Raw genomic sequence first — 22,085 nt, 5'->3', positions numbered from 1 at the left:
ACCTGCCACCTGCCCAAACTGTTCTATCTCCTCTAGTACTTCTTTAACACTTGTAGATGGCTCTTCGATTGTTAATACCAAGTCATCGGCAAAGGCTTTCACTTTGTACTCATTTCGACCGACTGTAATTCCCTTTATTAACTCATTTCTCCTTATTGATCTTAAGAAGACTTCCAGTAAAGATATGAATAATAAAGGTGATAAAGGACACCCTTGTCTTGTGCCTTTAGTAATTTCAATATTTTCTGTTACTATATCTGTTACTATATTTGACCAAACTGCGGGAGGTAGTAGAGGAGAGAGGTGCCTGGCGTGCTCTGGTCCATGGGGTCACGAAGAGTCGGACACGACTAAACAACTAAACAACAACAACATATTATTTACAATCAATTTTGCTCTCTGTTCTGAATATATCGCTTTTATTCCATTTAGGAAGAATTGACCCGTATCCATAAATTCCAATTTTTTAACATAAATTCCCAAGATATATTATCAAAAGCCTTTTCCGTATCCACAAAAATTAACATTGCTTGCTTTTCATTCCTGGCAGTCAGATATTCAATTATATTAATTATATTCCTTATATTATCTTTCATCTGTCTGCCAGGTAGAAAGCCTGCTTGATCCTTATGAATAATTTCATTCAATTTTTTTTTATTCTGTTTGCCAATATGCTTGCAAATAATTTATAGTCATTGTTTAATAGAGAAATCGGTCTATAACACTGGGCAACAATTTTTTACTTTTTGAATGTTGTCTAGATTTCTACAACTGCTTTAGAGTATTTTTGCACTGCTGAATCAGGAAATGGCATCCGTTTCTCTCCATCAGGTCAGGTTTTTGTGCTATGTCGATTTGAAAAAAAATCAGATCTTGTGACAAAATCGATTACATTTTTGTGGCATTATCAGCTGATTTTTGTCAACACATATCCTAAATATGTTTTTAAGAGAAAAAAATGTTTTTCCAACAACATATATTGATTACCTGATAGAAACATTGATTACTGTAAACTGAATGGTGGGCATTGATAAAGGTAAGTACACGTAAATTGCAAACAAACCCCTTAATAAGGGCTTTCACCCCTTCCTTCGCATAATCCACCGTCTTAAGTAAAGTAAAGTGTTTATTTCAAATCGTATATTCCGCTTTAGGACAACTCACTGTTTCTTTTCGTTCTGTGGGTACTTCTTGCATATGAATAAGATCCCAGTTGGGGCTGACCTCCTTTTTAGCACCCCACTGCTTCTGAATCGTTAATCGACCTTTTTCCTCTTTGTTTCGCCAATTAAATCCAGATTTTTTAGTGTTCCATCTGAATTGTATGGCCGAAGTCCTGGGCCCATTTTATCATAACATCTTTTACTTGTTCGTCTTTCAGATCCCATTCTAGTAGTAAGTCATAAATTTTAGATAATAATTTCTTATTGGTTTTTAATAGAACAATTTGCAATTTGGATTTTTCTTTTCTGAAACCTAATTTTTTATCTGTATTAAATGCATTATTTAACTGGTGATACTGGAGCCAATCGGTGAGGTAATGCTTTATTTCCTCCAATGATTTTAATTTCAAATGTCCTTGCTCTTCTTTTAATAATTGATTATAGGTTGCCCAATTACTTTTCATATTTATTTTTTTAACTGCAATGGCCTCCAATGGAGACAACCACCATGGCATCTTAGGTTCTAATAATGTTTGGTATCTGGTCCACACCTTATAAAGGGCATTTCTGACTACATGGTTGGTAAATCCACTGTGTACTTTGACCTTGTTGTACCCTAGATATGCATGCTAACCATATCTGTTATTATAACTCTCTGAATCAAGTAAATCTGTTTTCTCTAAGATGATCCAGTCCTTGATCCAAGTTAGACATGCTGCCTCGAAATACGTTCTTAAATTTGGTAATGCGAAGTCTCCTTGTTCTTTCTTGTCTGTCAATAATTTGTGTTTTATATGAGGTTTCTTATTAAATCAGATAAACCTTGTCAGACCTTTCCTCCACTTTTCAAAACAATCCATTTCCCCTATGATCGGGATCATTTGAAAAAGAAAAAGCATTTTGGGAAGTACAATCATTTTTATAACTGAAATTCTTCCCCAAAATGATAATTTTCCTCTAGTCCAAATCTCTAACTCTCTTTTGCTATCTTTCCAGATTTTGTTATAATTATCATCAAAAAGATTAATATTTTTCATTGTTATCTCTATTCCAAGATATTTTGCTTTTTTCACTATCATCAAACCTATTTTATCCTGTAGTTCCTTTTTCTCCCGATCTTGTAAATTCTTAACTATTAACTTAGTTTTGGATCTGTTGAGTGTAAATCCAGAAACCTCTCCAAATTCTGATATTTTTTTCAATGCTTTGGGTATGCTCAATTCTGGGTCTTCTACTGTTATAATTAAGTCATCTGCAGATGCTTTCAATTTGAAAGCCTTTTTACCCAGAGTTATCCGTTTAATTTCTTCTTCTTTTCTCAGCACCGAATTAAATATTTCTAGCGTCAATATGAACAGCAGAGGAGAAAGTGTGCAGCCCTGCCTCATACCTTTTTCTATATGTTCTGTTTTCACATTAATTATTATAAGATTGGCTTTCTGGTTTTTATAAATTGCTTTTATGCCTTTGGTAAATTGTTCTCCCATTGTTGTCAGATCAATAACTTTCCTTAAAAATTTCCATGATAAATTTATCGAAAACCTTCTCAGCATCCACCAACATGAACGCAGGTTTTTTATTTGGCTTTAAGTCTAAATATTCAATTAAATCTATCACCATCCTCATATTAGTTTTCATGTGACGGTCCAGGAGAAATCCGGCCTGATCTTGATTTGTTACATCCTTTAATACCAATTTCAGTCTATTGGCCAAGATTCCTGTATATAGTTTATAGTCGTTGTTTAGAAGTGAAGTAGCGTGATAGTTGTTGACAGATCCACAGGGTGATCCTTGTTTATGGATTAAAACGATGTTCGCTTCACTTCCGGGTTAGCGCCATCGCCTAATGGCGGATTCCCTCCGAGCTCCGGAGGGAATCGGCTCAGCAGGGGTCGGGTCCTGCCGCCGCGGCGATGCGGGGACCCTCAGAAACCACAGGCGCTGAAGCCTGTGGACCTGGTGACTCGGCGGGCACCATTTGCACCCCCCCGACCCGCAAAGGAGCCTTTTTAAAGGCTCTGGAACGGGGGACGGAGAGCGGTGCGGTGCTGTGAGTCGACTGCTTCCCCTGCTGAGTGAAGCCGCATGCCATGGACGGAGAGCGCTGACTTCTTTCTCTGAACATTTGGATTAAAAGCAACAACCCATGAGTAACACGGAAATTGGACTTAAAAGGGAAATTTTCTTTGGGAATTAGGCACGACCGGGTAAGGTGTAAAGAGGAAGTCCGCCTACCCGCCTTGTAAACATCGTAAAGCAAGGATTTTATTACTAAGGTAGTGAGAATACCTTTCTTCTTTGTGGAGAAAAGCAATTAACTCTACGTTGGGGCAATTTAAGTGATTGTGCTGGAGGATAAGAGCTAACATTGAGAATGGAATTCACCCCTCCCCCAAGACCCGGGAGCGATCGGTGAGAGAGCCTGCGGAAGAGACATAAAGACTTTGACAGCTGTCAAACTAGCTGTCAAAGTTGGGAAAAAAGGAGAACTTTGTTTCTGCTGTCTTTGCTGGTTATATTCGTTACAATTTGGTAACAAATTGTTAAAAATAAAGAAGAAAAGGCTAATTTGACTTTTGGGTTGGAACTGGAAGATATTAAGAAACTAGAATCCCTCTAGAGGGGGTTTAGGACATTACAAAAATGGCTGTACGTGGAAAAATACTGGCTGAACTGGAGAAGACTTTTTTTCTCTTGGGAAAGTTGCAGGAACAGAGTGATGTTTTGGCAACAAATGTGACAATACTGAATGGAACAGTAAATAAAGTTGCTGAGCCTGGGAGGGACTTGACTCAAGTTTTTGCAGTTGAACAGGAAAGTTTTGCAGTTGACTTAAAATTTTTTGCAGCTGAATATGAAAAGAAATTTGAGAAATCCGAGAATGTGATGAAAGAGGAACATGATGATTCGAAGGAAAAAGAAGGAGGAGCTATAATGCCACAGATGATTGAGGAGAGCCAGAGGCCGGTTAAGATGGATATAAAGGAAAATAAGATCAGGATGATGAAAATTTGGTTTGAATTGAAGAATGGAGAATGGAGAGATCTCCCTATGTGGAGATCTGAAGACCTATGGAATACAAACTTGGCTAAAGTGGAAACTGGAGCTTTTGGGACATTTGGACTTGAGAGAAGTAGGAAACAAGATTTTGGCTCCATTTTTAAATACGGAGGCCTGGCTGGAAGAAACATGGACCTTATTGGGACAGAGCTCCTTCGAGATTCGGAGTTTAATATAAAGGACTATCAAAAAAACCGGCAGAGAGGAATTGAGAGAGAATTGAGAGCCTCGGACGTGAGGTCGCCAGGCTGACTGCAGATGGACTGATGGACTTTTTGTTGGGGTTCGAAACCGGGAAAGGGGGTGGTGGGGCTTTGGGAATCCAAAGGGTGTATAACTATATTCTGTTTTAATTAATTTGGTTTTGCCACTAACATAAAAATGGGGATTTTGGGGAAGGGAATTGGGGCCGACCTTAGAAAAAGACTTTTAAGAATAAGTATTGACGTATAAAGATTGAGGTTTATAAGTTAAAATTGGTTAATTAAATTGAGGGGGTGAACCTAGAAAAAGATTTTGAAGAATAAGTATTGATGTATAAAGATTGAGGTTTATGAGTTAAAATTGGTTAACTAAAATGAATTAGAGAAAATAAGGTAAAGTTTGGGGACAAGAACTTGCTGAGCTAAAAATTGGAACTGGAATACAAGAAGGGGAGGTGTGGGGAAGTCAAGGAAATTGGTCATTGACAGTAAGAAATGTAAGTTGTATGTGTGTTTAATTGTTTTTTCTTTTCTTTATGTTTTGTTTTTATTTTTTTGAAAATTTCAATAAATATCTTTTAAAAAATAAAATAAAAATAAAACGATGTTCGCTTCTTGCCACATTTCTGGAATTTTCCCATCTTGCATTATTTTCTTCATAAGTGTTTTCATAGATATGGCTATAATCTCCTCCATTTTTTTTATAGTGAATTGCTGGTAACCCATCTGGGCCAGGTGATTTACCCAGCTTGGATTTTGAGATAACTTGGTGTATCTCCATCATGGTAATTGGGGAATTTAGTTAACCAATCCCCCCCCCCGCTATTTTGGGTATTTCTTTCCCTTGAAGATACTTTGTTATATTATGCTCATCCTCTGTTTCTGTCTTATATAAATTTCTAAAGTAAGCTAGGAAGCATTTGGTTATTTATTCTTGATTATCGATTACCTTTTCTTCTTGGATTATTTTGTCATTTTTTTTTATCCTCGTTTCTTTAATTAATGTGCCCACAATAAGGACCAGACTTCCTATAATTCGAACCCTATACAAGAACAAAACCCAGCGGCCTGTCGGCCATGTCACTTTCAGACAATGGCTGAGATTAACCTACCTCCAATCATGGAAGCCCAGCACACTGAAGAGAACACTACACCACCTCCAGCAAGGAGAACCATCCCTAAGGTGAACTCACCAGGCTCTTGGGACAAGCTGAGGTACCTAGACGAGGCAGAATTAGGCCATAATCAGGTACCGGAAGAATACCTACGGAAAGAGATAACTCACTTCAAAGGCCCGGTGACCACTAATGTTAGTATTCAACACTTAACAGCCGAAACTATAGAACACTTGGCTAGTTTGCCATGTATGGAGAGCAATGGGCCGGCTCATAAAAGAGTAATCCCTAAAAGCACCTTAGGAAATAATTGACAAAGATCAGACCAGAGGCAAACACCAGCCGGCTCCCTATCTCCGCGGAAATTCGACATCATTAGGTATAAACAGACTCAATCCTCACTCACAAATCAAGCAAAAGCAGCTCTTTCCTTGAAAGACGCATCCAATCCATCCCAGAGCCTTAAAATTGTCTCCTGGAATGTTAACGGCTGGGCGACAAAGCAAATGGATCCTGAGGCAATAAACTTCATCTCTTCCTTTGACATTGTGTGCCTTCAAGAGACCTGGTCCCAACAAAGTATCGCTCTCCCTAATTATTGCTCCTTTAGCTCCTGTGCTCGTAAACTAACCAACAGGGGTCGCCCCCAAGTTGGCCTCGCCTGTCTTATTTCAACCAACTTATCCCTCACTATTTGCGAGGAAATTAAATCTTCCCCTTACTTTCTCACAATAAAGATCCATCTTCCAAAGACCAAAAGCCCATGGTTGATAACTACAGTATATCTGCCCCCAGTAATCAATGATTTCGACCGCAATGAAAGGTGGTCTGAACTTTCGTCTTGGCTCCATGATCTTCAAACAACTAACCCAGGACTTCCCCAAATCCTCTTAGGCAACTTTAATGCAAGAATAGGTCCCAACGACGATGATATATTATCTCTCGCAGCACTCTTGGACAATCCCCTGCAGCCCCCCCTGGGGAAACAGATGCTCTCTTGATCCTATAACAAATGCGTCGGGGAGGCTGATGGCCCAATTGGCCATGGAAAACGATCTGTGCATCGCGAATGGTAACATCACTCCCGCGTCCTCGCAGCAGTTAACGTGCATCGCTTGCCGGGGAACCAGTGTTGTCGACTACATTTTATTGACGCCGGAGCTATTCTCAATTTCTACAAAAATGGAAGTGGCTGAATATTTCGGTGGTGACCACCTTCCATTGACTCTATTGTTAAACCTAATAGAGCCATTTTCAGCCCCCTCAAACTATAGTTTCATGGCACAAAGCCACCCTGTATACAAAACAAAGAAATGGACAAGCCTCAGTTCCCCTCTTGCCCTGGACATACAAAAATCATTTGATATGTCTGTAGTTCCTTCTGACCCAATTCTGCCCGCTGACCAATATCGGAAATTAATTGATGCTTTCTCAACAACTTACACAACCACCACCTCGCCTACCCACCAACGCCTCTTCTCTGAATCACCTTGGTTTGACAAGGAATGTAAAGCCCTAAGAAGGCGAATTAGGAAAATGGTCAGAATCATCAAATTTTCCAACGACCCCCAAACCCGTGCAAAGCTCATAGATATTAAAAGGACATACAGAAACATGATTCATTGTAAGAAACAGCATGCGAAGGAATAAGGCCCCCGGCCCAGACATGGTCCCGTTGGACCTTTTCCTGACTGATCCTCTTTGGTGGAGCGAACAGCTGACTCCTGTATTCACCGCTATCTCCTCCGCCCTAGACATCCCCGACTCCTGGAGAGAAGCTATAATAGTTCCGATCTTCAAAGGCAGCCAGCCAAACATCCCTAGGAACTATCGCCCCATCAGTTTATTATCTATCCCGGGGAAAATATTTGCTGCTGTTTTACTGGAAGAACTTCTTTCATGGGTCCAGGAGAGGAACATTCTACCGCTAGAACAGATTGGCTTCCGAAAGTCAGCATCAACCATGGACCACTGTCTAACTCTTTATCACCTTGCCAGTAAATACTCCGCACCAAGGCAAGGCCACCTATTCGCCGCTTTCATGGACCTGGAGGCCGCCTTTGATTCCATTCCTAGGCAGAGATTATGGTCCAAACTTGCCCATCTGGGAATTGATCCGCACCTCCTCTCCCTAATTATTTCCCTTTATTCAAACACCACAGCTTGCGTCCAAAGTGGTCCCAACGGCTCCCTTACCACTCCATTCCCAACGGCCAAGGGCGTCCGACAAGGTTGTCTCTTGGCCCCTTTACTGTTTAATCTCTATCTTCATGATGCAATTTCCCCTTTGAAGCTAGCAACTAAGTATCCTCCTCACTTAGCAGGTCACCCCGTTGCCTCCCTTTTCTATGCAGATGATGCCGTCATCTTATCCAGAACAGCTGCGGACCTGGCAAATGCAGTTAATGCATTTATCGCCTATTGTAAGGCGGAAGCTCTTAATATTAATTATAAAAAATCGAAAGTCCTTCACTTCACTCGTTCCCGCAAACTCAAGCTGGAGCCGCTTAAGATCACAGGTGGCTACTTAGAAAAGGTAAAAGCCTTTAAATATCTAGGCTTAATATTCACTTATAATCTCTCCTGGACCACCCATCTACAATCTGCCTTTCTCGCCGCAACCACGACCTCCAATGCCATTGTCCGATTTTACCACCAGAAGGGCGGCAAACACCTTCCAGCAGCAATTCAAATATTCAATGCCAAAGTTGTTCCTAAATTATTATATGGCTGTGAAGTATGGACTACAGCAATATCAGGTAACTTGGATCGCCCACTTCATATGTTCCTGAAATCTCTTTCCGGTGCCCCGAGATGCGTCTCAGGTGCAGCCCTACGACTTGAGTTCGCCCAGCCCTCAATTGTAAAACGAGCATGGAGTCGAGCCATTTCCTATAGCTCCCATCTACTAGCATCGGATGCTCGAATTAGAGGTGGTTTTTCCAATCTGATCCTAAGAGATATTCATAATTCCCCTTGGAAAACTACAATTAACCTCAAACTCCGCTCTCTTTCCAATCTGAATTGCAAAACTGTTCTTAAATTAGAGTGTATCAGTCCGGCGGCCCTACCTTCAATTAAAAAGAAGCTACAGCAACTTGACTTCTCTAACACAGCTGCCGATGCAAGAGGGCCGTGTTCAGGCCTAGCCCTAGCTATTCCTCCCCCTGAAGGGATCCCTCTATACTGCTTCACAATTTCTTCGGAGGCTAAGCGAAGGGCCTTTACCTGTGCCCGTCTCAACTGTTTTCCTACAGCAATTCTGTCGGGTCGTTATTCCAGAGTCCCCATCGCAAACAGAACATGCACCTGTAATGACACGGCTCTGGAGACTATGGAACATGTAATGCTCTTCTGTCCCAACTGGACAGATGAAAGATCTCGGTTTTTAACTCCTCTCATGAACAAGCTTCATCTCCCAATCCAGCCTTGGATAGTGTCCCTTTTTTTGCAGGATTCTGATTGTTGGATTACCGAGATGACAGCTAACTTCCTGCTCAGTGTGATGAAGAGGAAAGTGGCACTAACTTCTTTTTAACACCACAGCTGCAGTCGTTACGCTGCACAATCGAGCGAAGTTCCAAGTAGCTTTATTGTACAAGGTCAATGGAGCTAGGACAAATCTGAGGAGCTGAAGGACCCCTTTAACGATCCTCCTCCACCCTCAGCAGTTTTTTGTCTTTTTGTTTTTTGTATTATCGGTCACTCGATGTTTTAAATCCCTTGTTGCTTCTGTTATCTCTCCCCCCCCCGTAAGTATTTGCCCAGGACGATATCTACTTTTACCTACCCACCCCCATTTTATGTTGTTATTTCTATGTATATCATGCTATGGCCACACGGCTAATGCAATAAAATCTATTGATATCTTCGTTTCTTTTTTAACTGCCATTCCAGCAGTTTGCCAGGTTTGCTGGCAAGCTCAAAATGTCTTTGTTTCATCCATTTTATGTTATTCTCTACCTCTATATTTAAAAGTGGTGACAATTGGGATTGTAATATTTTAATATTTTGATTAGCAACTTTGCTTTTTGGATCTTTCGCCAATAGATTTTCCTTTAATGCTATTTCTTGTCTGATCTGATTTAACTTTGATTCTTTAATTCTTTTTTGTATCATATTTTGTTGAATATAAAATCCTCAGATGAAAGCTTTTCCAGCATCCCAAACAGTCTCTTGCACTGTATTTATTTAAAAAAACCTCTTTTAATTCTTTTCGGGCTTTTTGACATATTTTATCGTCATTTAGAATTCTTCCATTCATTCTCCATTGCTTACTTATCCTCTTGTTGCTTCTTAATTCTAACGTCATTGAATCTGACATAGATTTCGGTTGGCTCTCCACTTTTCAAATTAATGTTCTTAAATTAGTCGATATCCATATTCTGTCTATTCTGCCTGCCTTTTTTTGGCTTCTGAGTAGAAAGTATATTGTTTCTCTTCTATGTGTTTGTCTCTCCATGCGTCAATTAGCTTTAAGTCTTGTACCATTTGGAAGAAGGATTTAGGAATTTTCCCTTCCTTAGATGTTTCCCCCCTTTCCTTTCCGTTCTCTTTCTCTAATGAGGTGACTCCATTGAGATCCCCCATTAGAATCATGTCATCATTATTGAATTCCAAGAATTTCTCCTCCAGTTATTATATATATATATATATATATATATATATATATATATATATATATATATATATAATTACGGTCAAAGACCAGTTCAAGAAGCACAACTGAGACTACTTTCACAAAAGTGAAATAGACATTTAAAACAGTATACAATAACATCTTATAGATTAAAATTGAAATAGTCACATGTACACGAAAAGTATTGAGTTAGATTGGCATCCGGCACTCTTCCCTGTGCTCCAGCAGAGTTTTTCAACAGCAGTGTGTGCCTTGTGTGAGTGCAATAAATAACAGGTCTGTACGCCGGCTTCTTCCTAATCTAAAGGAGCTTTATTATGTACAGCATAGCAAAATAAATCATCCGGGAGAAAGAGCAGACATCCTTCCTTTCATCAGCGGAAAACGAAAGTAACTCACACACAAAGAAAACATTCCTGTATGTGAACAAGCCACACCTCAGTAGGCAGGGACGATACACAGAACTGTTTAACCCTATAAGTTCTGATTTTCCTCTCAAAAAGACATAATATTAGACTAACATGCAGATTGACCCTGGGACACCCAGGAGGCCGGCTACAGCAGTTTTCTGGGGGGTGTTCTGCGCCTACAAATTTGTGTGCAAAATCTGATGACCATCTGGGTTGTCTTGTGATTTTTGCCTAAGAGGAGAAAATTGAGTTTTGGCTTGTCTGGAAGGTCAGCAAGCCTCACCAGAGAGCCAGTGTGGTGTAGTGGTTAAGAGCGATAGACTCGTAATCTGGGGAACCGGGTTCGTGTCTCCGCTCCTCCACATGCAGCTGCTGGGTAACCTTGGGCTAGTCACACTTCTCTGAGCCCCAATCACCTCACAGAGTGTTTGTTGTGGGGGAGGAAGGGAAAGGAGAATGTTAGCCACTTTGAGACTCCTTCGGGTAGTGATAAAGCAGGATATCAAATCCAAACTCTTCTTCTTCTCACCAGATGGGGGTTGATGGTATCTCTGCGTGCCTCATCACAAAAAGGACATCTAAAAAATAAGTGTTCAGGGCTTCCTATTCCTACTAATGGGCAGGCGCAAAGTCTCTGGGCATACGGGACTTTTCCAAAAGATCCTTCCAGAACCAGCGAGGGCAGAGCCGAACTTCTGGCCAAGAGTAAAGGCCCTTCTTGCATTTCTGGATACAAGGAAATGGAGGTATGCTGCCGGGACAGCAACATATCTCTCGTGTTCTGCAATTATGTAATCAGGGGACCTCAAGCAGTCCTGTTGTCTCTCTGTGTCCATAATTCTTTGCCTAACCACGGATCTTGCTTGATCCAATCCCAAATTTCAGATGGCTTGAGGAGCAAGACCCAATTTTTGCAGAGTTCAGGACAGCTACAGTGATTTAAAATATGCTGATTTGTTTCTATTTGGGGCGTAGACACCCACCAGTATTATTTTTTCTTTTCCTCTTGTGAGTTGCACTCCTAATGTCCTGCCATCGTCATCTTTAAATATTAATTTAGATTCTATCTTTGGGTTTATATATATTACAATCCCCTTTTTTTGTACATCTAAGGCTATAAATTCCACCCCTAATCTCTTGTTAATTAAAACTCTCCTATGTTTTCTAGCTATGTGCGTTTCCTGGAGGCAGATAACATCCCAGTTCTTTTTAAGGACATGTTCAGTTTCGTTCCTTTTTGTTTTGTTATTTAAACCATTAATATTCCACAAAATAATGTTAAGATTCATCACACTTTATTAATAACACTTTTAAAAATAAAATCAAGGTTAATTTGACAGAAAAGGAGTTAAAGTTGATCTATTAAATTACTTCTAATTGTTCAATATCTATTCTTTTACTGTCTTTCTGGGCTTTGCCACTCTTCTCTCTTCTGCATAACTTCTCCTCCCAGCTCTCGCCTGTATTTTCTCCAGAATTTCCCAACTTCTTCTGGATTTCTGTGGGTCTTTCTTCTGTCTTTAAAGGTAAAGGCTATTCCCTCCGGGAATTCCCATTTATATCTTATTGCATTAATCTTTAACTCATCTGTCAGTGTTTTGTAATTTTGTCTTTTTCTCAAGAGTCTTTTTGGAATTTCTTTAAAGATTGTTATGTTTCTGTCATCTATCCTCAGTTTCCTTTTCTGCAAGATCTTATCCTTCAGCAATCTTGAGTTGAAAAAGGCCAAACAGTCTCCTAGTCCTTTGTTTTACTTTGTTCTATCAAACTTGATTCTGAAAATCTTAACAATGTACATTATGAGTTCATCTTCTTGGACACCCAACTAACTGGCAAGTTCTTTTTGTTAGTTTAGAATCGATGTCTTTGTTCTGCGTATCTGGGATTCCTCGAAAGTGTAGAATAAGCACCCTTTGATGCATTTCCAAGATGGCAATTTGGTCTAGTGTCTCCTCCTGTATTATCTTTAATTCTATTATTTCATCATTTATTGTGTCTTGTCCCTTTTTCCATTCTTTACTCTCAGTTTGGATTTCCTTAGTAATTTCTTTTGAAAATTCCTCCTGTTTATTGGTTCTGGTCTTTAAATCTTGCACCATTTTTCTCTATTTCCATATTTTTAATAGTAAGATCTTTTAACTGCCCCGCCATATCCATTATTAGTTTGAAATTCTTTTCAGTCTTATTGCCCATGGAGTCAAGTTTGTCGTTTATGGACTTGTTCATTCTGATAATCAAATCTTTTAAATCAATGTTCGAGTCTGGCTCCACTACTAATTGACATCTCGGTGCTCCGGAAGGGCCCGCTATAGTAGGTTGTGATTTCTTAGTATTCATTATAACTGCTTCTCTATATACACACAAAGATAAACTTTGACCCAGTCTTGATTGTTTCTTTTAATAGTTATTTTGCTTTCCAAAAATCCTCGTGTCTAAAGAAAGTGTTTTCTTTTTCTTTTTGTTTTGTTTTGTTTTTACAAATCCAAACCGGCTATAATTATTCTATACAGAGAGATCTGGGTGGGAAATATTCACTTATCCCTTTATCATTTGTTACTTACAGATTATGAAAATACAATAATTACTTACTCACTACCTTGATTATTAAAACTATACAATTCAATAAACAATTTAATATACCTTTACAATTGAAGCTAAATTACTTTTCCTCTTCTCTAATTGTCTTGTATTGCTTCTTGTTTGCCTTTTAAATCTATGTGGTAGTTAATCCAATTAATCTTTACATTTATCTCGTGTCCCCTTAATCAATACAATTCATAGCACAATCAAGTAAATCAATTCAGACTGCAAAATTCATTACTAAATTTTGTCTATAGTATTCAAAGAAACATTTATTTTTCCATGGTATAGTCTCTTGGTACTTTATGTAGCGATCAGAATTAACTCATAGAACAATCAAATCAATCAGCTATAACACTGTTTTGAAATATTGCCAGATTTTATATAAATAAAGAAAAAAATAATATGATTATCAAGAACATGGAAAAGAAGGCAAAGGATAAGCTGGAAAAGATATCTGGAATTAAGGAAGAGAAGAAAGTGAAGTACCTTGGGGTCTGGCTAACTGCTACCAATTTAAGTCTCATCCAAGATAACTAAATTAAGGCATGGGCTGAAATCAAGAAAGATATGGAAAAATGGGACCATATGAAACTTTCAATGCTAGGGAGAATATCAGCAATCAAGATGAACATACCAAAAAATATTTATGTTTCAAGCACTGATGGTGGTTGGAAATACATATTGCTTCAAACAATGGAAAAATTACTCTTTTTTGTTGTTGTATAGCAATGGAAAAGACCTAGGATCAAACATAAAATCCTAATAGATGAAAAGAATAGAGGGGAGTTTGCCCTCCCAGACTTACAGATTTACTATGAAGTTGCCTGCCTGGTATGGATGAAAGAGTGGATGGAACTGAAAGACACAGGAATTTTAGACCTTGAAGGGTACGACTTAAGGTTTGGATAGCATGGTTACTTGTATTATGGGAAAATGAAAGCGCACAGGGGATTTTTTAAAATAATGTGATTAGAAGTATTATATATAATAATTGGGCAGGCAAAGAGAACTTTTAAAAAGGAAGACCCCATGTTGGATATCTCCAATGGGGGTGGTTGCGATCAAGAAATTAAATATGGAGAAAACTGGGGGACATACAAAGAACTTCTTGAATTCAAGGAAGATATTATAATATTTAAAAACAGAGAAGTGACAGAATTAGTTACTGATTGGTTTCAGTACTTCCAAGTAAATGAGATCTTTAGGAAGCATAAAGAAAAGGGGCTTGTGGAAGGTGGGTCGGATTTTGAAAAAGCAATATTACAAAGTAATAAAAAAAAACATATAAAGTATACAGAATCCCATTAGAATGGGAAAATGAGCGTCATGTATTGGGCACAATATCAAGATTCAGGCATGGGAAAAGTTATGGAATAAGTGTTGGAGGGGGATTTCCAGCTGGTTGCAGAGGACAGAGTGACTCCAGGAGACATAGGTGTAAAAACCCAAACTAAAACAAAGACTTTATTACTAAACAATAAACACAAACTCTGGTGGGTGTTATTCCTGCAGGCAGGCTACAAAACTCAGCTTTTTTCTTTTATAGCAACGGCCAGCTGCAGCCAATTAATCCCAGAAACTTCTTAAAGGTATACACACATGTTTCTGTGCCGAATGTCCCCTAACAATAAGATGATAAGCTTTTCAGCCTGTTATGCAATTATAGAGATTATTTTTAAAAAATGATCTACAGATGGCATCTGACACCCAGCAAGATTGCAAAAATGTATAAGAGAAGATCAAACTTAGGTTGGAAGTGTTGGGAAGTAGAAGGATTGCTAATACACGTATGGTGGCTAAGCAAGCATGCAAAGAAATTTGGGGGAATGGTTTATGAGGAATTTAAAAATCTGTTTAGACTCGCCTTCCCTAAGAAGCCAGACGCCTTCCTATTAGCAATAATAGGGTGTGATGGCCTGGGAATCCGATTCAGAGGATGAACCGGAGGAATCCCAGCCTGCACAGGAGTCCCCGCCTCCAGGGCTGGCTGAACTGGGGCAGGGCCTTGATTCTGAGGCGCCTGCACCTGTGCCGGATCCTCAGGAGCAGGCACCAGGTGAATCCATTCTGGCTCCAGAGGTAGTTGAGGACTCGGTGCCTACAGGTGAGTCTCCCCCTGGGCCCAGTAACCCTTCAGCCTCTCCTGAACTGCAGAGGCTCAGGGCAGAGAGGCGAAGGGAACTGGTTTCTCAGGAGGAGTGCTCGCCTTAAGGCCAGGAGAGGCGGGTCTCCTGGGGGCCGGGACCGCCCCTGGCCTCAGAGAAGATAAAGGCCAGTCAGCCCGGTCCCAGGTTGCGGGAGCAACGTCGCCGTTGAGTACCTGCCCCTGTCCGGACCCAGACCTGACCCTCCAGTGTTCCTGTCCCCGCTTGGCTTCCTGCTTCAGACCTCACCTCGCTCCTTGCGAACTATTTCCAGGCTAGTGACCCAGGACCAGACTTCGACTACGTCAACGGTAACCTTCCCCCCGGGACCAGCACAGTTTGCTCCCGCCACACCCGCACTCCCTCTTCGTTGGGGTGCGTTTGGGAAGAGCCAGAAGCCATGGCCGACCAAGCAGCTACGCTGGTGGCATTGGCCCAGGAGAACCAGGCCTTGACTCACACCGTGCAGCAGCTCAGCAATGCGGTTACGGCACTTCAGCAGCGGTTGGACGCCCTACCGGCTCCTGGGGCCAACGCCCCGGCTCCTGGCAAGTACCCAGTGGCCTTGCCAGAGAAATTTGATGGGGCCCCGGCCAGCTTTCCCATGTTCCTTGCCCAGGCCAGGTTGTATATTCAGGGGCGAGCCCGGAACTTCCCTGACGACCGCACCAAGGTACACTTTTTGATTCGTTTGTTAAAGGACCAGGCGGCCAATTGGGCATTGCCGCTGCTCAGGCAAGACTCCCCCTTGCTGACAGACTATATGGGGTTTTGCAATCTTTTGGAGGCCGCGTTCGGCAACCCCCAGAAAGGGAGTCAAGCCAACCGGGCAATTAGGCGGTTGAAACAGGGCAAGTTCACTGTGGTCGCATACACCATGGAATTTCGGCTGCTGGCACAGGACTTGACCTGGAATGACTCTGCTCTTCGGGACCAGTATCTCGAGGGACTTTCAGACGAGATACTGGACCAGCTGGCCACAATGGAACGCCCCACCACGTTAGACGCCCTCATTCAACGGAGTCTACAGATAGACGATCGGCTGGAGGACCGTCGTCAGGCCCGGGGCCGCCAACACTTCCAGTTTTCGGCGCCAGTTTCTACCAGCAGCTCCACGGCCACAGCCGAGTCATAGGAGGAACCTATGCAGCTCGGGGCAGTGCGGCCACGCCTCTCCCCCGCGGAGAAGACACAGCGTCGGGAGGGGAATCTATGTCTCTACTGTGGCCGAAGTGGACACTACGCCCGGTCCTGTCCTGAGAAACCACCAACCCCAGTAGCTGATGGCCCTGGCTACCGGGGGTCCCAAACAGCACAGAATGGGCCCGCACCGATGGAATTGCAACACCTTATGGTCCCAGTATGTCTATACCCTCCAGGTGGGCCCTGGATTCTTACCCATGCTTTGGTAGATTCGGGGGCAACCCGCTCCTATATGGACGCTGCTTTTGCTGCCCATCATCAGGTGCCACTTCAGAACAAGCCACAACCGGTACAGGTGGAGGCAATTGACGGACGGCTCCTGCGTTCAGGTGCCGTTACTCAGGAGACCCAGTCCTTGGTCCTGTGTCTCCAGCAGCACCGGGAGATGCGAACTTTGGACATTGCCTCCATGCCCCGGTTCCCCCTGGTGCTCGGGATGGACTGGCTGGAGGCTCACAATGTTCAGATTGACTGGGTCAAACGGACTGTGCACTTCCCAGACCCATGTTCCCATGCTCAGTCCGAGATGCTAGCAGCCGCACCCACTGAGGAGGCTGTATCCACACTCCCAGCCGAGTACCAGGACTACCAAGACGTGTTCGAGGAACGGGGGGCAGAGCAGCTGCCGCCGCATCGGTCTTTTGACTGTGGCATAGACCTCTAGCCCGGAGCGCCCCTACTGGTGAGTTGCTTATACACTCTAACAGAGCCAGAGCGCGAAGCTTTGCAGGACTTCCTGCGCAAGAATCTGGAGCGTGGTTTCATTAGGCCTTCTACCTCGCCCACCGCTGCGCCAGTGCTCTTTGTTAAGAAGAAATGTGGGGAGCTTCGCCTTTGCCATGATTACCGGGCCCTGAACAAAATTACCATCCCAGACCGGTACCCCTTGCCCCTTATTTTGGAGTTGCTGGAGCGGGTGCAAGGGGCGCAGGTGTTCACCAAGCTAGACCTCCGGGGGGCCTACAATTTAATTCGGATTCGAGCCGGGGATGAGTGGAAGACAGCATTCGGGACCCGGTACGGGCAGTTCGAATACCTGGTTATGCCCTTCGGATTGTGCAACGCGCCCGCTGTGTTCCAACGGTACATCAACCACGTGTTCCAGGACTTGCTAGACAAGTATGTGGTGGTGTACTTGGATGATATTTTGGTTTTCTCTCGTGACCCGGCTCGCCACGAGGGTCATGTCCGGACCGTGCTGCAGCGCTTGCGGGAGCATCGCCTGTATGCGAAGCTCAGCAAGTGCGAGTTCCATCAGCGGTCAGTGGACTTCCTTGGTCACCGACTCTCTCCAGAGGGGGTGCAGATGGATCCTGGGAAGGTGGCAGTGGTTCGGGAATGGGCGGCACCTCGGAACCGCAAGGACCTACAGCTTTTCCTGGGTTTCGCCAACTATTACCGGACCTTCATTGCAGATTATGCTCATTGCACCACCCCGTTGACCCGGCTACTGCGCCCCAAGACGCCGTTTTCCTGGGACAAGGAGGCAGAGGAGGCGTTTCAGGGGTTGAAAGCCTGTTTCCAGAGAGCGCCGATCTTGCAACATCCTGATCCCCCTCGACCCTTTGTGGTAGAGACCGACGCCTCCAGTACGGCTCTCGGTGCCGTCTTGTCTCAGCAGTACGGACCTGATGCGCCACTGTTACCCTGCGCCTTCTATTCCCGCCAGCTCCTTCCGGCGGACTGTAACTATACCGTGTGGGAGCGGGAACTACTGGCCATCAAGGTGGCCTTTGAGGTCTGGCGCCACCATCTTCAGGGGGCACGACACCCGGTGGAGGTGAGAACCGACCACCGGAACCTGGAGTACCTCCAGACCACCCGCAAGTTGAACCAAAGGCAGATCCGGTGGGCGTTGTTCTTTTCCCAGTTCCAGTTCCGAATCCACTACATCCCTAGCTCCCAAAACCAGAAGGCGGATGCCCTGTCCCGGAAACCTGAAGACAACGCAGACACGGTACAGCAGGCAGTACCCACCACAATCCTACCACCGGCTGCATTCCTGGCCACCCAGGAGGCTGAGCCACTGCAGGCTCGGGTGCAGAAACAGCAGCGGGTTGACGCTTGGGCCCAGGAACGACTCCGGGAACTGGCCGAAGGGTCATGCCCTCAGTATCCGGGGCTGGTCTTGCATCAGGGCCTTCTGCTGCACCACGGTCGCCTGTACATCCCGCCAGGGCCACTGCGGGCTGAGGTTCTCCGGATGACCCATGATGCTCCAGCAGCGGGGCACTTTGGGCGGTATCGGACCACCCATCTGGTAAGCCGTGAGTTTTGGTGGCCCCGCCTGAAGGCTGACATGGCTCGCTACGTCACTGGTTGTGATGTCTGCCGGCGGGCCAAGGGCCCTACCAGGCGACCCCCCGGCCTACTTCAGCCATTGCCAGTCCCACCACGTCCTTGGCACACGGTTTCGCTGGACTTTGTAGTGGACTTACCCCCATCCCGTGGGTGTACCTGCCTTCTAGTTTTCTCCGACCATTTCACTAAGATGGTGCACTGTGCCCCCTGTCCATCTGTACCCACAGCTAAGGAAACCGCTCAGCTGTACCTTCAGCATGTCTTCCGCCTGCATGGCCTACCTGAGCGTGTGGTGTCCGACCGGGGCGTTCAGTTCACATCCCAGTTCTGGCGAACATTGCACCAGACCCTCGGGACAGAGGTCTGTCTCTCGTCAGCCTACCACCCACAGACCGATGGCCAGACGGATCGGGCGAACGCGGTGCTGGAGCAGTACCTCCGGTGTTACTGCAGCTACCAGCAGGATGACTGGGTCGACCACCTAGCATTGGCGGAGTTCGCCTACAACAACGCGGTGAATGTGTCCACCCAGCAGACCCCGTTCCAGGCCAGTTACGGTTATCATCCACGGCTGTTTCCAGATGTGCTGCCGACATCCGCGGTCCCTGCGGTGACGGAGTGGCTTCAGGAGCTCCAGTCCCAGCAACAGCTATTGATGGAGCAACTGCGCCAGGCCAAGGAGGCGTACAAGGCTCAGGCCGACCGCCACCGCCAGGTGGGGCCGGAACTCAAAGTCGGTGACCTGGTATGGCTCTCCACTCACCACCTCCACCCCTCTCGACCTTCGCGGAAGTTGGACACCCGTTTCACCGGCCCGTTTCCTATCGTGGACCAAGTCTCACCTGTGGCATTCCGTCTCCGGTTGCCCGCAACCCTGAAGGTTCACCCGGTCTTCCACAGGTCCCTTCTGAGTCCGGTGGCCCCACCCGACGAGTTCCACCCGAACCGTCCCCGACCGCAGCCAGTTTTGGTTCAGGGGGAGCTTGAGTACGAGGTGGAACGCATTCTGGACTCCCGATACCGCAGGGGAAAGCTACAGTTTGTTCGGGGGGGTCAATTCCGTCCAGGGGGTCCGGCACACTTCCTCCGCGCAGCTCTGCTCTTCCCCCCTGGAACCTTTGACTCCAGCAGAGTAAACACAGCAGAAGCAGAAGCAGGAACGTTCTGTCGTGTGGTGGCAATAACTCAGGCTTGAAACACAGCAATCTCCTTATCTTTAAAGTCTTTATTGCTGTACAAATCAACACATCGTAAATCTTCCCGGTGAGACGCAACTCATGTTGCTCCTTTCTCCATGGAGCTTAACACGCAGACTGAAAGCACACGGAGAAATCCACGCCCCTTCCGTGTTCTCTGCCCGCCCTCAGAATGTGAGGCGTCATCACTCAGAACTCTTAACCCTGTCAGTTCTGAGCCCCCTCAACACAGTTGTTAGGATATTTCCGTTCCACCTTAAAAGGGAGCAGGATGTTTGTGTCACAGCCTGCGTATTTCCTGTTCACAGGATGTTTATGTTGTCTGTTGCTTTCGTTTCTTTCTTGTTGCCTGAGCAGCCGGAGCAGACGGTCATGGATTTCTTTGTTCTGACCACCGCTGAATAAACTGTAAATATGCTCTCCTGCTGTGCATCTTTTGCTGTGTGAATTCTGCTGATAGAGTGTGCACCAGTCCAAGAATGTGGCAATGTTTTCTTGAGGCTTCGTGTCGCTATTGCTGATACTGCGTGACTACGGGAGATCGATGGATCGTCTGGCAGGAACTTGGGGGCTCAGATGGACTTTGTCTACCTGGCAGTATCCCAACAACAGGTTTCGGGCCCAGATTCATGGCACTTACAGGAGAGTAAGTCTGCGACAGACTGCTGAAAGGTATGTGTTGGAAAAGCGAAAGCAGAGGCTTTTCTGAATGCCGCAGAAGAGCTCTTTGATGTCCGGCAAGACTAATTGGCCTGGGAGCCGAGCCAGAGGCATCGTGATTAATGGGCTGCCGAGATAAGACGTCTTTGAAGGCATAAAGGCTCACGTAAAAAGCTGGAATGGAGTTATTCCAAGCTTCTGAGGCCACTGAGTGCCCAAAGTTAAATCGGCACAATTATCAGACCTGGGCAAAATGGTGTGAGAGTTTGCTGCGTCAGTTTGGAGTCTGGCATACTGTGTCTGAGGCCACTCCAGTTCCTCGGACAGAGAAATGGAGTGCCCAGAATTCAAGGGCCATAGACGTAATAGTCTTGTCCGTCTCTCTGGAGGAATTAAAAACGCTAGCTCGAAATACGACTGCACGTGAGATGTGGAATGCTTTGAAAGCTGCCCATCTGCCAATCATCCCAGCCCAGAGTTTGAATGCATCGGAGGTCCTGGCTGTTTCCCAGAATGCGAATGAATGCAGGGATGCTGAGGGCACCGGTTGCAAGCTGCAGGGGGAGCAGACTGTCACGTCATCCCAGGCAGCATTCCAGCCTCCAGGGGGAGCCAAGGAGTCGGCAGCTGAGAGCTCTGTTTCTCGTGAGAACCAAGGTCAAAGCCTTTGCAGAGGCCGGAAGGCCAGATGTAAACAGAGCAAGATGCCTGCAGATGGCCAGAAGCAGAGGGAGGGTGAAGAAACCACACCAGTGGAAAACAAGGCTTTGTTTGCTGGCACAGCTTCACCAAAGGCTAAAGGCAAGTCTGATGGCCCGAAGCAGAAGGGGGGTGGAAAGCCCACGCCGGTGGAAAACAAGGTTTTGTTTGCTGGCACAGCTTCACCAAAGGCTAAAGGCACGTCTGATGGCCAGGAGCAGGGGGGCAAGTTGCAAAAGCCCACGCCAGTGGAAAACAAGGTTTTGTTTGCTTGCACAGCCTCTTCAAAGGCCAAGGCCAGGTTTATTGTGGATTCAGGGTGCACCCGCCATCTTGCGAAGGACCGCCACCTGTTTATCTCCTTCACACCTCAAGATGGAGAGATCCACCTGGCTGATGGAAGGACTTTGCAAGCTGCAGGAGTTGGGACTGTGAAACTTGCAAGTCTTCATACTACCATCAGAGATGTACTTTTTGTTCCAGGAGCTGCGGACAATTTGCTTAGTGTCCCACAGCTGATTGGGCGTGGTTTTGAGGTTTCCTTCAAGAGGACCGTCTGTGTCATCAGGAAAGGCAAAGAGGACATTTTGCATGCAAAGTTTATGGATGGATTATTCTGTATAACTTACGATGACAGTGCTGCTCTAATGTTGATTCTTGTTGTGTTGCACAAACTAACAAGGTTCTTCATGCAGGATGCATTCACGAT

This window comes from Podarcis raffonei, chromosome W (assembly GCF_027172205.1).
Source record: "Podarcis raffonei isolate rPodRaf1 chromosome W, rPodRaf1.pri, whole genome shotgun sequence".
NCBI lineage: Eukaryota > Metazoa > Chordata > Lepidosauria > Squamata > Lacertidae > Podarcis > Podarcis raffonei.
Note: the sequence above shows the minus strand (reverse complement) of the source record.